The sequence below is a fragment of the Diabrotica virgifera genome, chromosome 7, assembly GCF_917563875.1.
Source record: "Diabrotica virgifera virgifera chromosome 7, PGI_DIABVI_V3a".
Lineage (NCBI taxonomy): Eukaryota > Metazoa > Arthropoda > Insecta > Coleoptera > Chrysomelidae > Diabrotica > Diabrotica virgifera.
Genome location: NC_065449.1, coordinates 229,081,497 through 229,093,885, shown reverse-complemented (window position 1 = coordinate 229,093,885; position 12,389 = coordinate 229,081,497). Strand labels below are relative to the sequence as shown.

At 31.5% G+C, this 12,389-nt stretch overlaps 1 protein-coding gene across 4 annotated transcripts in view; it reads left to right on the top strand.

Annotated features, from left to right (window-relative positions):
• The window catches only part of LOC114344313 (serine/threonine-protein phosphatase 4 regulatory subunit 1), a 669,156-nt gene that overhangs the window by 409,516 nt on the left and 247,251 nt on the right, over positions 1–12,389 (top strand). Inside the window, exon 1 of one of the 4 annotated variants that reach the window (XM_028295175.2) lies at positions 8,547–8,876. The exons of the other annotated variants lie outside the window; for them this stretch is intronic. The gene's annotated coding sequence lies outside the window, so the exon portion shown is untranslated. Of the gene's footprint in view, positions 1–8,546; positions 8,877–12,389 lie in introns of those variants that run through there. 4 annotated transcript variants of the gene reach the window in all.

Below are 12,389 nucleotides of genomic sequence, written 5' to 3'. Positions count from 1 at the left end.
TAGATGTCCTACCACCAACAGGATATTTTTTCCCTATTTCTCTGAACTATATCACATAATGGTGGATGCGCTAAATTTTTAAATAATAAAAAATTGGGTTTTATTCTTAATAAAAATATTAAATTGCATTAAGATGTCACAAGAAAATAGCTTCAGAATAATATTGGTAGTTGGTATTGTTTATTCTACCCAGCATGAATGTACCTGTTGGGAAGAATAAAGAAACAAGTGGACCAGAATTACAAAATAAATGTTTAATGAAATCAATATTCAGAAAACGAAGAGCACCAAAATATGTACGTGATTTTAAAAACACCATATCAGTTATTTTTCTCCCAAGCAAATATTTTATTATTATTGACAAATGCGACGCAATTTTATCGGTATTGACTATTGACATCAAACATCACATTGCTTAAACAATACAAAAACAATAAAATGTTAGCTTGCTTAATGACAAAACAACTGACAAACGGAAAAACAACTGGACTATTTGCCTTCCAAAAATTGCTCGATAAATTAGGAATTCCCAACCCCTTTTCGGTAACGGGTAAAAAAATAGAATATTTTCTAGCAATTCTTGAAACTGTATATAAAAATAATAATTTAAAAAAGATACCAACCAATGAAAGGAAAAAAAGTTTAATTTTTGTATCCCAAAAAGTCGATTATTGGTTTAAATTCACTATATTTTCAATTATTTTATCATACAATTTCAATTGCCATTTTATTTTATTTTATGTCAGTGCCATAGTTGTGTTAAATATTAAAAAGGAACAATTATAATACCAAATCCAGATATGATAACAGCTGAAATGCTCAAAACCACAGAAGAAACCGGAATAAAATTACTTCACTTGCTGTGTAACAAAACATGGCATTTCAAGCAATGGCCTGACGACTGAACAAAATTTACAATATTGACAATACATAAAAAATGCAGCCTTAATAAATGCGACAACTGTAAAACCATCGCCCTTACCTCACATGCCAGTAAAATAATGCTACACGACATAATCAATGAGAGACTGAAAACTTTCATACAAAGAGCAAATCAAGAGCAAATTGGAGTCACCAAAGGTAGAGGTACTCGAGAACATTTTGTGAACGTAAGACAAATAATAGAAAAATCTAGGAAATTCAGTATCTCATTATACATTTGTACAACTTGTGGCAGACACTAAAGGAAATAGGCAACAATCCACGTTTTGCTTGCTCGACACAGTGTCAAACGAATTTAATTCAGAACAAGGTGTCAGACAAGGATGTAAACTGTCTTCACAATTATTTAGCATATTGTGGAGAACATATTATGCGAAGAGCTTTAAGGATGGGAAAAGGGCCTCAATAAATGGTCGATTAATAAACAATCTACGTTCTGCGTATGACACAGCCCTCTTCATAGTCAAGAAGAGTTAATTAATCTCATTCCACTGGTTGAAAAAGACAAAGATCATGATAGTGGATAGACTGCATAACAATCATCCACACATAACCACGATTGATCGGCTTGAGATTGTGAGCTCATGCTTATATCTGGGATCATTGATCACAAACACAATGCTACTACAGGAATAAAACGTAGATGGCAACTAGCAAAAGTCGCCGTTGGAAAGTTAGCTAAAATATAGAAAGATTCTCAAATTTCACTAAGAATGAGGTTGATCAACTGCTTAATATTCCCAATATGTACTGACATACGGATGTAAATCTTGTACCTTAGACAAGCAAAAGAAGAAAAATAGATGTCAGTGAAATGTTCTAATGGAGAAGTATATTACGAATTCCATGGAACTACCACAGGACAAATACATAATGTAAATGAGCAAAAGGTCTGCGAACTGCTCTCCAGCAAAGTTGATCTCCAACAATTAAAACACATTGGACATATTAAGATCAGACACAGAAAACATGGAAAGACTTATTATCCAAAGAAACGTAGAAGGTTGAAGATCACAAGGAATGTCCCCAAAAAGAAGGATCGACAAAATTACAGGAATATTCAAAAAACCTTTGCATGAGTTCAAAAAAAATGACCAGAGACAGAGATATTTGGAGACGGACAGTACACACCATCAAGATGACCACTACACTCCCTCGGAGGGTTGTCTAGAACTGAAAAACGAGAATACATATATGGTAAAATATAGAAATCTTAAAGCTTAGAAGGAAAAAAGCTCGTGGATTTATAAACTAGGAGCATGGGACACTAAAGAACGTAAACACTAGCGTCAGTTATAGATGTCAACGCTTGGAGAAGCAAGTGTCATTGTGTATGACATCTATTCAGCAAAAAAGTCACGATATAAATCGACATACATGGCGCATGACGTGAATTAAGAAGGGGGGATAAGTTTTGAAATCAACATTTCAAGCACATTTTTGTGATTTTTTTTCAAGTGGTAGAATTATTTTATTTTTAAATTATGAACACAGTCAGTACAATTCAAATATTCCAAAAAAATTCAAGGCAATAAAATAAGCAAGAGGTGGCAAATTTTTACAGACACCTCCAAAAAAATTGAATTTTGAGATGGACATCAGACCTTCATTGGATCATGTGAAACAAAAAATTAAAAAAGATTTTATTAGCTTATAAGTTGATTTTTGAGTTTTTATATCACGAACTCAAATTAACGCAAATTTTTGTAAAAATGGGCGAAAATTAACATATTTAGTATTAAAAAATATCTCGAGAGCGTTACCTCTAGAAATGTCAAGAAAAGATATGCAAAATTTCAGGTGAATCGGCCAAGTACTTTCTGAGTTATAATGTCCACCTCCTTTGAAAGAAGCAGTTTTGAGAAATATGCGTTTTAAAGATTTGACAACTTTTATTTTCAATTTATTTTTTGTCCGTCAAATCGTAAAGTGATGCATACCGAAATATGTTTTCGAATCGCGGAGTAATTTACAAAAGAGAAGGGTAACAGATGAACGTTTCTCACTACGCTCAAGCGCGCGCATATTCAACATGAAACATGATGTTGAAACGAAAACAATAGACTACCTCAGCTAATTGAAAATATATTTGAAAATAATATTTCAACCAACTAAGATAACTATTGTTCACCCTAGCTTAGCTCAGTCTCTCAGGGTGTGTGTTCGTCTTGTTCCAATCTTAGAATATGAACTCTGAAAATTTAGAATGGAAGCAAACAAAACAGTATTTTTAACTAATCATGTTTATTGTTCATAAAGATATAATAAAAATATGACTTATTAAGTGCATTAACAAATATATTCAAATTCTTGCCAAAAACTAACAATTTGTAGATTATACTTATGGCTTTGGCACAGTATATAGAGGTTCCACAGTAAAACCACTCCTCTGTCGGCGCTTTGATCTCAAGAAGTAATACCGGCAGTACGCAATCGGTAGTTCACCAGTGGTGGATGCGGGTTTTCCCTGTTAAAATCTGTACGTTTCTATGCGACTAGCAATGCGAGAGTGGGGCAAAAGCGACTAAGAACATTGCGCCGTCGCCATGCGCGACTACAGATTTTACTTCTAATTTTTCGGAGAGTGCTTCTACTGTCCCTCTTTATACTGTGGCTTTGGTATCTGGTTCGCTGGTAACTTCTTGATGTCGAATGGTACTGCTGTTGACTTCTCTTGACATGGGCTAGATGGACGGCCTCAGGTCAGTGCATCTCTAGTTTACTGGTGGTGTTGGTCGCTGCAGTCTAGTTGCGATGCATCTTGTCGTCTTTGCCTGAAGAGTAGCATCACCAGTGATGAAGGCGGGTGGCTCCCGAAGGGAGAAAGGTGATTTCTATAAAAAAACTAGAAGAGTAAAACACATATTAACCATCAAGAAGAAAACCAAATTGTACCTTTGCCAAATAGTATTCAAAAACTAGTAGATGGCAAGGGTAAATTAAATGGAATTAAGATGAGGAGAATAGTTAAACTTTTTATTACTAAACGTGCAATGTAAATTGAAAAGATATATTTAAAGCTAAAATATCAGTACACATGCTTTGACGTTGGAGGCTAGGTTAGATATAAAAAATATTAAAAAAAAGTGTTATAAGAAACTAGGTATGTATGTAGGAATATAATGAGGAATATAATGATTGTAATAATTAGAATTCTTAGTATTCTTACCAATCTTACCCCAAGAGAAAGATCGTCTAGAAATAAAATGTTTTAATTTTGAAGCTTCTTTGCCTTTTATGACATTTCCACCACTATTTTGAGAATTGAAATGACAGCGTGAACTGTAGGAAGTTAGGCATATTCCGTATTAAAACAGATACTCGCAGAGTAAAAATATACGGGGTACGTTCAGTATGATGATTTAGATTTTAGATGAAAAGAGATATATTAAATAGAAGATAATAAAAGAGGGTAATAAAAGAGGACGCCAACGAGTTTTTAACGAAGAAAACAGGTAAAACAAATAGAAGAAAATTATTACTAATGAAATATTAAAGAAAATAAATTAAAATAATTATTTAAAAATAAAATACCATGTAATACCAATAAAAATGTGACGTTTGTAAACAATGTATTTCGGTAATTTTGCTCCGATAAATCTGAAATTTTCAGAGAGTACTCTTGAAGTTATGTAGGATTCCTTTAAACACAATCGTAATAAAAGTCCGTTTGATGTTTAACAGTTTTAATTAATAAAATAGATGACTAAATTATTGATACCATTAAATTGACGAAATGTAAAAGTGTAAAAGTGTGTAATTGCGACCAAAATCTTACGTGTTCTTATTCTTACAAAAATGAAATATATTTATAGATAATTTGCGTCTAATCAATATAATACCCGTCTTAATTCGTCTTTTCTAAGTATTATTCCTAAGAACGCGTCTGGTCGTCGCTGTGATGTTATATCGACTGCCTGTATTCGTTCTCTTTCCCTACGCTAAAACAAGCCCTCTTAGGCTAATCTCCTTTTTCCTGTGGAACAACCCAATTAAAATTGGTTCAAAGCATATACCGACATCTTCCAATAACCCAAAACTACAAAAATTAAAAGTAGTCCGCTACCGTCTCCGTAATCCCCAATTCGTTCTGCACATCTGTGCCAACGTCCATATGTGAGACCCTTATCCCGTTCTCGTACTAATAATTAAGAAAAATGATATACAGGGGAACTTAAAATATAAGGTAAACTATTTACAATCCTACAGTTATGTACTTTCATTTAAGATAATAAAAAAGTTGAAAATTTGAAAATTTGAAAATTTTCAAACCATCCTCTCCCCACCAGGGAGGGCCACAAGTTTTTTTTCTGAAGAATTATTGAATGAGGTGTTACATTTTCTCTGAAACTGTCAAGAGGATAAATTCAAGATTTTTCCGAATAGTCAGAAAGTTATAAAAATATTGTAGAACGTCAATCAATCTAAATCTAAACCATATATAAAAAATGATATACAGGGGAACTTAAAATATAAGGTAAACTATTTACAATCCTACAGTTATGTACTTTCATTTAAGATAATAAAAAAGTTGAAAATTTGAAAATTTGAAAATTTTCAAACCATCCTCTCCCCACCAGGGAGGGCCACAAGTTTTTTTTCTGAAGAATTATTGAATGAGGTGTTACATTTTCTCTGAAACTGTCAAGAGGATAAATTCAAGATTTTTCCGAATAGTCAGAAAGTTATAAAAATATTGTAGAACGTCAATCAATCTAAATCTAAACCATATATACTCTGGGCTAATTAGCAAAATTCATGGAAAAGTTATTTACCAGCAATTTTATTGCTGGAATCGAATTATAAGATCCTATATATTAATAATCAAGTTATGCAAAGTCCGCAGATAGTGTGCTACTTTTTTTATAAACAAAATGGCGCCGACAAATCGTATTTTTTTCAATTATTTCTCTGTAACTCCGAAGATTTTAACTTTACAACAAAAACAGCCAAACAAAAATTCACCGCAATTAAATTCTGCATAGAGATATGCTTTTCACGATTTGCTCCGACGAAAATTTTCCTCGGAAAATGCGGGTTTTCCTAACAAAAACTCTAATTTTCAAATAAAGTTTTAGGTAAGTAATTATTAATCAATAATTAAATAACTTAGTGACATCAAAGCTTTCTTGGTATAGATTGTAATTCCAGAAGCCGGTGAAAATTAAACGAATATTTTAGCAACAATTCAATTGTTAATAAACAATTTACGATCGCAATAATAACCAAAATAATCATGATACATTGATCAAACTTATAAAGATTATAAAGATGAGATGCTTATTTAATATTTTATCGACAAAATATAAATTTTTCCTTTTTTTGCATAATCTTTAAATTTTGAAAAAAAAAATAGTTATAATACGCTGGTCTAATTAGTAAAGTACAAAGAAAGGTTATTTACCAGCAATTTTATTGCTGGAATCAAATTATAAGATCATATGTATTATTAATATAGGTATGCACAGTCCGCAGATAGTGTGCTACTTTTTTTATAAACAAAATGGCGCCGACAAATCGTATTTTTTTCAATTATTGCTCTATAACTTCGAAGATTTTAACTTTACATCAAAAACACTCAAATAAAAATTCACCCCAATTTAATTCTACATAGAAGCATGTTTTTTCCGATTTGCTGCGACGAAAATTTTCCTCGGAAAATGTGGTTTTTCCCAACAAAATCTCGAATTTTCAAATAAATTTTTTGGGCCAATAATTATTTATGAATAATTATATAACTTGGTGAGATAAAAGCTTTCTTGGTATAGATTATAAATTCAGAAGCCGGTGAAAATAAAACGAATTTTTTAGCAACAATTCAATTGTTAATTAAAAATTTACAGTCGCAATAACAACCAAAATAATCATGAGATATTGATCAAACTTAAAAAGATTATAAAGGTGTGATGCCTATTTAATATTGTATCGACAAAATATAAATTTTTCATTTTTTTGCATAATCTTTAAATGTTTAAAAAAAATTGTTATAAAAAAATTAACATTTCTCAGAAATTGTTTATTATATTCTAATTTTATAAAATACTTAAAATGCGTATTTAATAGGTCTTGAAAATGAATGCTTTAAAAAATTTTTCCAACCATTTGCAAAAAAGTTATGAAACAGCAAAGTAAATATAGGAAATCTCCGTTGTTTATAACTTGTTTTAATTGTTTCAAAGCTTAAAAGTGAGTCTATGGTACAACCTAATTACTCACAAAGAATGTCAAAAATTACTGCAATGGTTATATTTTAATCAAAGATTAAAAATACTTTTTTTTTGTAATTTTTAGCGCAAAAGTAGGCCTGATACAAAGTCGGAGCTAAAATGTTCACTCGAAGCGACTGACACGCAGCATATATTATTTTATAAAAGTGTACGTCTCGCGCGGCCATTCGTCGCTCCGAGTGAAAATTTCAGCTACAGTGCTGTATTATTCTACCTTCGCGCGTGTAAATTACAAAAAAATATATTTATAATCTTTAATTAAAATATAACCATTAAATTTATAATCGATATTTTTTTGTAAATAATTAGCTTGTACATTATACTCACTTCTACGCTTTAAAAGAATTTAAAAAATATATAAACACCTTACTAATCGTATGTTTACTTTGCTGTTTCATAACTTTTTTGTAAATGGTTGCAAAAAAGTTTTAAAGCATTCATTTTCAAGATATTGGAAATGCGCATTTTAGCTATTTTTTAAAATTACAATATAATAAAAACTTTCTGAGAAACGTTAATTTGTTTATAACTATTTTTTTTTAACATTTAAAGATTATGCAAAAAAATAAAACATTTATATTTTGTCGACAAAATGTTAAAAAGGAATCTCATGTTTATAAGATTTCAAAGTTTGATCAGTGTATCATAATTATTTTGGTTATTATTGCGACCGTAAATTATTAATTAACAATTGAATTGTTGCTAAAATATTCGTTTAATTTGCATCAGCTTCTGGAACTATAATTTAAACCAAAAAGGCTTTTAAGTCACCAAATTATTTAAATATTGGTAGATAATTACTTATCTAAAACTTTATTTGAAAATTAAAGATTTTGTTGGGAAAATCCCCATTTTCCGAGGAAAATTCTCATCGAAGCAGATCGGGAAAAACACGTCTCTATGCAGAATTTAATCAAGGTGAATTTTTATTTGAGAGTTTTTGTTGTATAATTAAAATCTTCGGAGTTATAGAGCAATAATTGAAAAAAACACGATTTTCGGGCGCCATTTTGTTTATAAAAAAAGTAGCACACTATCTGAGGACTTTGCATACCTATATTATTAATATATAGGATCTTATAATTCGATTCCAGCAATAAAATTGCTGGTAAATAACTTTTCTCAAAAATGGCCTATTCTCCGATAATCAGCCCAGACTAATAATATATACGCCGAAAATATGAATGAAATTAGTATATCAATTATCATAGTGTATTGCAGGGCTATAATGGTATTTCCTGTGTAGTGGCAATTTACTCACAACCGGCGCATCAGTGTAAGTGGCAACGGCAACCCTGTCAGCGCGCCATCTCGCATATCGTTCCGCAGTTTCTTTTTAGTCGATTTGAAAGTGCACGAAGGGAACGTAACTCTCACGGGTCTCACGCAGTTGTTTACCTCGTGAAGAGTCACACGAAAAATATGTGCGACACTATTAGTGTACTGGGATTTCTGGTGTTTTTACGAATCACGAAAAGGCGGGATTTCGTCGCCACTGCCGCGTCTCAAAATTTCATTCATTCAGTGACCTGACACAGGATATTAATCTTCCTGAAGATGGTAAACAATCACAAATTTAGCGACGTGTTTTCCCTGATTAGAACTGAAAATGTAGACATGGTAGAGTACGTTCAAAGTCGCAACGGTTAAAGTGTTTTCAACATGATCCAGACATGTAAACAGGAAATTGAACCAGTGCTCAAAGAGGTAAGTTTTTTGACATTTCGTTAATATGCGTCCATCTCGTGTGACACATACACATAGTGTTAGTGTTTGACCGACCGCATTAAATATTTTTCAAGTTGTTTTCCGTACGTACTCGGACCGTGAGAGTCTTCTTCTTCTTGGCTTTGGAATGCGCGTGTACCGTTACGAGAGGCAAACAAAACATAACCCCTCTCTCTCCACCGCGCCCCGCGATCCTCCATGTGCGATTTAATTGCGCATAACTAACATATTTCATTTGCTTTTTTTCAGTTTTGATGGTTTCTTCGGTGACGAGTTCTTGTGTTTATGTATGTAGAGGCTAAAAATATGTAGACAATAATTCCGTTGTTTGGTTGTTTTGTCAATAAAAAGCAACGGTGATGTTTTGCCTTTAGGTACGTCGCGTATCTGTATTCCATTCATAAGATCGTGTGGTCTAGCTTAGCTGTCCGAACTTTTTTCAATTACTTCCGCATTCTTTAAAAATCGTCGGTGTTGTCAATATTGTCATAGATAATTGCAGCCTTCCAGTACCTACCTAATAACTTTTTCACTATAGACTGCAGCGGTTCTCAATCTGTGGTACATGTACCACTGGTGGTACATTTCATTATTTGAGGTGGTACACAAAACGCAAAACAGACAAAATAAGCACCACTATTATAGTTAATTAGATCACCTAGCTAGATAAGTATTTCAGTTAGGTGGTACCAAAAATAATAAAAAGTATTTGGCTCAATCTGTGGTACATGTACCACTGGTGGTACATTTCAATATTTGAGGTGGTACACAAAATGCAAAACAGCCAAAATAAGCACCACTATTATAGTTAATTAGATCACCTAGCTAGATAGGTATTTCAGTTAGGTGGTAACAAAAAGAATAAAAAGTATTTGGTGGTACATGACTCAAAAAGATTGAGAACCGCTGCATAGACTATAAGTATTCGGGTTGTTAAAACACTATCAATTTTACACGTCTTTCGCATAAATTTTTACTAAACAATAATTTAAAAAATTTTATTTTTAATGGTTATATCGGGAAATTTGTGGCAATTAATGACATTGTTTTCCAATAAAAACATAATCATAATATGCATCATAGACCAGGAAGGATCTGTTTTTAGGTGGATGTGAGAGATGGCATTCGGATTTTTGCGGATAAAGTTAGGTGATAACTTCGTTAATAATAATTGACTTATGCTCCTTCTCAAATATGCCCTGAACATTAATAAAAAAAATAAAATATTTAAAAATTTCAAAAAAATTCGTTTTTTTTTCTACTTTCTTTGCTTATAACTTTAAAACGATTCATTTTGGAACAAAGTCTTATAGAAATAAAACAAATATAATTAAATTTTTTATCAGATACGATTGGTTAAAAATGTCTTAATTTAACACCCTTGCTGCAAAATAGCAATAACTATAAAATAAGGGGGCAAAACAAGCCTGACCTTATTCAATGTTTTTCCATCCCTTAGGTTACACTTGGAACCTTCCTATTAATTCGTTTAGAAAATTTTTGTAATGTGCTAAAACCGTAAACCAAATTTCATTAAAATTGACTTACTAGATTTTGCATAATAATTTTGCAATCTAAACTTTTTTAAAAAAATGAAAATTTTTTAAAATCTTGCACAACAAAAACTAGAACAACAAAGATTTGTCAATTTTTTACATATAAAGAAGCACTCCACCTATCTAATGCACTTTACAAAATTGAAATCGGATTATTTAAGCAGCCTCAGCAATATTTTAAAGTTATAAACAATTTTTTGGCTTATAAACAAATTAGTGCTGTGGCCAGGAGGGGGTGCTACGGGTTCCTTTATTTAGATGGACTTACCCAAGTTTTTTTATGTATTTTGACCCGTAGAAAACGAATTTTTTGGGTAACAGTTGATCCGGATGTCGATAAGATTGTTATGAACAAAGAACTTGAGGGATTACATAACATCGATTTTTCGCAAAATAAAACATTTTTTTGTATTTCTTGGGTAATTCTAAGCAAAAAATGTTCTTACAAGTTTTTTCGTAGGATGCATAGTTTTCGAGATAAACGCGGTGGAACATTTAAAAAATCGAAAAATTGCAATTTTTGAACGAGAATAACTTTTGATTAAAAAATAAAATAGCAATTCTGCTGACAGAATTAAGTTTAAGTCAAATTATACCGGTTTTAATTATTTGCATTGTAAATTAATTTTTTTATTATTAAATAAAGCTATTTGTTTATAAGCTAAAAAATTGTTTATAATTTTAAAACATTGCTGAGGCCCCTTAAATAATCCGATTTTAATTTTGTAAGTGTATTAGATAGGTAGAGCACCTCTTTATATGTAAAAAAATTAGCCAACTTCTAAATGGTCTACTTTTTGTTCAGAAAGATTTTAAAAAATTTGAACTTTTTTAAAAACATCTACATTGCAAATTTATTAAGCAAAATCTATTAGGTCGATTTTAATGAAATTTGGTAGACCATTTAAGCAAGTTATAAGAATTTTCTAAGCGAATTACTAAGGTTCTAAGTGCCACCAAAGTGTTTAAGAAACATTGAATAACAACAGGCGTATTTTTCCCCTTATTTTGTATTTATTGCTATATTGCAGAAAAGGTAATACCTTAAGACATTTTTGACCAGTCGTATCATACAAAATTCAATTATCTTTATTTTATTTCTCTACGACTGTGTTCCAAAACGAACCGTTTTAAAGTTATAAGCAAAGAAAGCAGAAAAAAATCGATGTTTTTCGAAATTTTTAAATATTTTAATTTTTTTATTAATGTTCCGGGCATATTTAAGAAGGAGCATAATTCAATTATTATTACTGAAGGTGTCACCTACCTTTATCTGCAAAAATCCGAATGCCACCTCTCACATCCAAAAATACACGTTTTTTTACAGATTAGTCCTGGTCTATCAAATAGGTAGGTAGTTTTGAAAATAGACTGTCTCCATACAACGCATTTTTCAGGAAATCAATGAAACTTGTTATCTGTTGCATGTGTTTTCCAGTCTCACATGGCAATAACTTTAAATTATTATAATCTCGTATTCCACAAAAAATATTCACTTCTTGGATGCTAAAAACATTTATTTTTAAAATTGGTGACACATTTTTGGGACCAATTTGTTTGTTCTTTAGTATTTAATCTGAATGAAAAAATAGTACCGCCACCTGAAACGAGGAATCATGTTTTTTGCGAAATTTTAAAAGTTGAACGAGGGAATTAATAGTGATTTTGGAGTGTATAATGCCACGACTTAAAATCACTCTAGAATCTGTTCACAAGTACCTACAAACTTTTTTGAAAAGCAAAAATGGATCCCTTTTTGTGTACTTTTGAAATAATAATGATTTTCCACTTCATTCTGAATCTACAGTGTGAGTTTTAAGTAAGGAACTCCTCAACTATCTCGGAAACGGCCCATATTATGATGATATTCAGGGCCGTAACCAGGGCGGTTTTGGGGGTTGTACCCCCTATTGGGATGTACTTTGAGCTCTCTATA